This window comes from Coregonus clupeaformis, unplaced genomic scaffold, assembly GCF_020615455.1.
Source record: "Coregonus clupeaformis isolate EN_2021a unplaced genomic scaffold, ASM2061545v1 scaf0054, whole genome shotgun sequence".
Lineage (NCBI taxonomy): Eukaryota > Metazoa > Chordata > Actinopteri > Salmoniformes > Salmonidae > Coregonus > Coregonus clupeaformis.
The window spans coordinates 128488-134487 of NW_025533509.1; positions in this window are offsets into that span (position 1 = coordinate 128488).

Below are 6000 nucleotides of genomic sequence, written 5' to 3' on the forward strand. Positions count from 1 at the left end.
GCTTGCAGGTGTATTTTCCTTTTTCTATTGATACATATTGGAGTTTATGTCTGGCTACTCCATTGGTTACCTTCCAGTTCTTTGTGTGGTTTTATATGGGAGTATATGGACTATTTAGATTGCGGTTTCCTTTGATAGTGTCTTTATATCAACTTATATAATCAAACTATTTACCATGATCTGCAAACCACACAGAAGTGACCTTTGTGACCGACTGGGTTTCACATTTCTGCACACCATAACACTGTATTGGCCCGCTGAGCTAAAGCCTAGGCATTAGTTCAGGTAGCTGATTCAGGTCTTCAGGACTCAGTTAAGGTGGAAGATGTTACAAACATAATCGTCACTTTTTGACACAAAATGAACAACTGAGGAGTTCCCGTATTGTCTGTCAGCGTGTCATTATGGGTCACCACTCCACAAGTCACAATGCAGACCTCTGACCCAGGAAGGATTCACCTCCAGCTTTACATGTGGCTCTGCCTGCTAAGGTGTTGTGGTGTTTTGGTTGGTTGGGGGCTTGAGGTAAGTACTCAGATGCTCGACCTGCTGTATTTGAATAACCTGACAACTAAAGTAACCTTTCCTTTCTCTGGTTCCTATGGTTGTGTTGGACATGAAGGGCCGGGGGAAACCATGTGTGTATGTGTGTGTGTGTATGTGCGTGTCTGATACTCTGGATGTGTGTGTGTGTTCGATCCGACGGATCGGTCATGCATAGAGGGAGCTTTCACCACAGCACAATGCTTCTCTATGGGTGTGACTCCCTGTGGGATTACTGTAGGAGAATGGGACCCAGCAGAGGACTGGTTCTACTAGCTAGCTCTGAGGGGAAACGTCCCTGTACTTTCTCACTAAAACTCATTGCTGGAAGCTCGGCCCGAAACACCTAAGCCTTGTTCACACTGCAGGCCTTGCTGCTCAAATCAGTTTTGCTTTTTCAAATCCGTTTTGGACTACTGACTGTCCAAACGGCAAGTGACCAGATCAGATTTGTGTGTGTTCAGACAGCAGTCATTTGCTGAAAAGGCTTCGATAGTTGTCACTTAGTAATGAGTGGGCGCAGTGAGTGTAAGACACTGCATCGCAGTGCTGAGCTGTGCTACTAGGGATCCTGGTTCGAATCCAGGCTCTGTCGAGCCTTGGCCGCGACCGGGGAACCCACAGCCGGGAAGGCGCACAATTGGCCCAGCGGTCGTCCAGGGTAGCGGAGGGAATGGCCGGCAGGGATGTAGCTCAGTTGGTAGAGCATGGCATTTGCAATGCCAAGGTTGTGGGTTTGATTCCCACGGGGGGCCAGTATGATAAATATAAAATAATGTATGCACTAACTGTAAGTCGCTCTGGATAAGAGCGTCTGCTAAATGACTAAAATTTAAAAAAATGTGTAGGCTGATTGGTGGTGGTGCTTGTGTTTCCTTTCACTAGGAAGTTATGTAGCAAGCTAAGGCGACAACAATGCCTGCCATGGACGTTTCCCAGTTGCTTTGAATGTTCAAAATCATAGAGTAAGAACACTTTTAAAGCCTCAAAGGATAACATGATCCAACTTTCAAAACGAGTCCTTTTTAGCTAGCCACAGCAGTCAACTAGCTAGCTAGGTAGCTGTTTAGCTTTCTAGCATATTCACTCATTTGTTTGTAAACAATTAACAAGCTAGTTAGCTACCACATGTTATTGTCAAACTGTCAACAGAGTAGCTAGCAAGCAACAAGATATGCTGAATAACAGTCTAAAAACCACTTGAGGGCAAATAAATCAGATTTGACCGTTCAGACACAAGTCACATGGTCGGAAATCAGATTTGAATATGACTACAAACCATCTATGAAGGTGGTTTGAAATGTGGCTTGAAATATCTAATTCCATGTGCTTTTTGGCTTTTCAGACTAGAGAAAAAAAGAACAGATTCGAATCAGATACGCAAATAAATAGGATTTGAGTCACTTCAAACTGCCAATTTGAACAAGGCTTAAGTGACTTCACTGTAGCTTGACAAGTTCTGTGCTGCTGTACCTTTGAAATCTAGTCTAAACTTGTAGTTCGGCAAGGACCTTGAGAGACCGGTTGATTGTTTAGCAGCAAAACCGACGCTTGCACAACTATGGGGCAAAACAGGCTTGGCTTAGATTGTTGACAAAATGTAAACTATATTTAGTCTCCAAATGTTTATTGACAACATACAGTACCAGATTTGTAAACTGAAGGATTTGTCATTTTAAAATAAATAGTCCAAATAAGGGGACTAAATCTGCATGTATGGAAATACGTTCTGCCAATGGAAATCTAATTTGTAAGGAATGTGCAGTACCAGGTCAAAGGTTTGGACAACACCTACTCATTCAATGGGTTTTTCTTTATTTTCTACTATTTTACTTGTAGAATAATAGTGCCGCAGACATCAAAGCATGCAAATAATACATATGGAATCATGTAGTAACCAAACAAGTGTTAAACAAATCAAAATATATTTTAGATTCTTCAAATAGCCACCCTTTGTCTTGATGACAGCTTTGCACATCATTCTCTCAACCAGCTTCACCTGGAATAATTTTCCAACAGTCTTGAAGGGGTTCCCACATATGCTGAGCACTTGTTGGCTGCTTTTCCTTCACTCTGCCGTCCGACACATCCTAAACCATCTCAAATGGTTAAGGTCTGGTGATTGTGGAGGCCAGGTCCCTTGAATGAGTAGGTGTGTCCAAACTTTTGACTGATAGTGTACATATGTTTGCACAATGAGCATTTGTTGTCTTAAATACATCGTTACAGTTGTTGGTTGGCTAGCTAAAGAATTTTAGCCATATTAGCATTGAAGTGAAATCAGTGAAAACACCTCAAAACAAGACATGGTATCAAGAACAAGACAAAACTAGCTGAAACGATTCCCTACATGGCAGCTTCTTGTCAATGCTGCTAGCTATCTGACTGTTGAGAATCATAACAACGCACGGCTTCTGGCTCCATCGACGCGTGCATCATTTTCATGACTTTGTCGGCCAAACCGTCTATGGCAGGGTTCTTTAATTCTGGTCCTGGAGGGCCGAAACACTTCTGTTTTTTATTTCTACCTGGTAGTTAATTGCATTCACCTGGTGTCCCAGGTCTGAATTAGCCCCTGATTAGAAGCAGAGGATGAAAAACAGAGGTGTTTCGGCCCTCCAGGACCGGAATTGAAGAACCCTGGTCTATGGGAAGTGATCTGTCGACCTGTGTGGAGCTAGATACATACAAATAGAAAGGTAGTAGTAATACGTTTTCAAATATGAACATGATGGCTATGTTTGCAAAACTGAAATGTTGACATTTTCAAACCTTCAAAGACCTAAGATGAGTGATCATTATAGGCCTTAAGCCTAGAGTTTGTACGCATGGCCCATGTGTGTTTTGTATAATTTATAAAGTCAATGTAAGATAGGTATGTCCATTCTACGTTATATATTTCTATGTGTGAACGTTCCTCAACGTTGTGGCTTGCTGAACGCAGCCCTGAATTGTTCTTCCACCACACCCCTCAGCTGATTGGTTACATTGGGTGAATTAGCGATTGACCGCAGGTGTGGCTACTTAAAGCATGTTAGGACACGACTCTTATAAAAGGATAGTTGATAGCACGTCATAATGGTGTTGATAACCTGATTCTCCGTGTGTCTGGCTGGCCACTTTATGTGTGTTTGCGACTGGCTGTATTTGAATTGAGTTGTGTATTTGGTCTCCCACTGAGCTACTTTGCATGCCGTGCGGCGGCCTTTAACCCAGCACCATGAGAGCTCTGTTTGAGACTCTGTTTGTCCTGCCCTTCCACCAACTAGACATCTAACTTGTGTGAACTTGGAAATGTGTAGCTTTTATTGTATTTAAATACCTTTCAATAAATCAAATGTATTTATAATGCTCTTTTTACATCACCTTTTTACAGACCAGATTTGTAAACTGAAGGATTTGTCATTTTAAAATAAATAGTCAAAATAAGGGGACTAAGTCTGCATGTATGGAAATGCGGTCTGCCAATGGAAATTCTAATTGAGAGTGGGATGTAAGAACAGTCAGTTGGGACACACCACCATTCAATGGTTTTCTTTATTTTTATTATTTTCTACATTGGAATAATAGTGAAGACAGCTGAAACACATAAAATGCCAAAGAGTGTGCAAAGCTGTCATCAACTGCGAAAGGTGGCTACTTGAAGAATCTAAAATCTAAAATATATTTTGATTTGTTTAACACTTTTTTGGTTAGTACATGTTTCCATATGTGTTATTTCACAGTTTTGATATCTTCACTATTATTCTACAATGTAGAAAATAGTAAAAATAAAGAAAACCCTTGAATGAGTAGGTGTGTCCAAACTTTTGACTGAGTACTTTGTATATTTATATTCTTATTACAACCACAGTATAGTATGAGGTTTTTGTGTTTTCTTGGGTTTTGGGTGAAAGATGTTCAGTGGTCTTTCCTCTATAGGACAGCACCTCAGGGTCCCTCTTTCCTCCTCCCTCCCCCCATCCTCCCGTTCTGTCCCCCTCCCCAGATTCCTGTGTAAGCCTGACTGACGGCATCACAGGGAGACAGGATACATGTTGGGATCTGAATCCCGGTCCGGAAACACCAGCCGGGGAACGTCCACCATCTTGAAGAGCTGCCAGGCGTAGCATGGCGTCAGAAACCCATGGTGTGGTTAGCATACAGACACGGAACACACGTGTGAGAACACACAGCCACAGAGCATGCACACGTGCGAAGACACACACACACAGACAGACAAACAGACACACACACACACACACACACACACACACACAGACAGACAGACACATCACACAAACAACTTCAACTCTCTCTCATGAGAACCAGCTGCAAGGCCTTTATATAACACCCACAGTCTCTCTCTCGCTCTCTCTCGCTCTCTCTTCTCTCTCTCTCTCTCTCTCTCTCTCTCTCGCTCTCTCTTCTCTCCCTCTCTCTCTCTCTCTCTCTCTCTCTCTCTCTCTCTCTCTCTCTCTCTCGCTCTCTCTTCTCTCCCTCGCTCTCTCTCTCTCTCTCTCCCTCCTTTTCTCCCGTCCTCTCTCTTCCCTGTAGCCTCTCTTCTTACCGCCTCATTTGTCATCTCCACTCACTGGCTGTGTGAGCGGTAGCTGACAGACGGGGTATAAGCCTGGCCTGTCTGGTGTTGAGAGCCGGGCCTTCCATGCTGAATAGAGAAACTATGTACCAACGCCGGAGGAAAACATGTAACGACACACACTGGCACACTCCCCCATTGACAGCTGCCTTAGAAAGGTAGAGTATTTTTTCTCTATATCTTGGTTAGTCTAGTCGCTCTCTCTCTCTCTCTCTCTCTCTCTCTCTCTCTCTGTTCTCTCTTTCAGTTCAATTCAATAAGGGCTTTATTGGCATGAAACATATGTTTGTTACACAAATGAAATAGATAGAAATAAACAAAAGTGAAACAGTAAACATTACACTCAAAGTTCCAAAGAATAAAAAGACATTTCAAATGTCATATTATGTGCAAATAGTTAAAGTACAAAAGGGAAAATAAATAAACATAAATATGGGTTGTATTTACAATGGTGTTTGTTCTTCACTGGTTGCCTTTTTGTTGTGGCAACAGGTCATACATCTTGCTGCTGTGATGGCACACTGGTATTTCACCCAATAGATAAGGGAGCTTATCAAAATTGGATTTGTTTTCGAATTTTTGTGGGTCTGTGTAATCTCAGGGAATTACTGTATGTTTCTAATATGGTCTTACATTTGGCAAGGAGGTTACAGGTGCAGTACGGTTTCCGCACCTCATTTTGTGGGCAATGTGCACATAGCCTGTCTTCTCTTGAGAAGTCTGTAGATTCTCGCTCGCTCTCGCTCTGGCCGCTCTGTCTCTCTGTTCTCTCTCTCTCTCTCTTACACTTATTTCCCTTTTCTCTGGCTAACTCTCCTGTCTTGGGGCCCCTCCCCCTCCCTCATTTTACCTCGCTTGAACAAGAGAAGGGCTTTTGA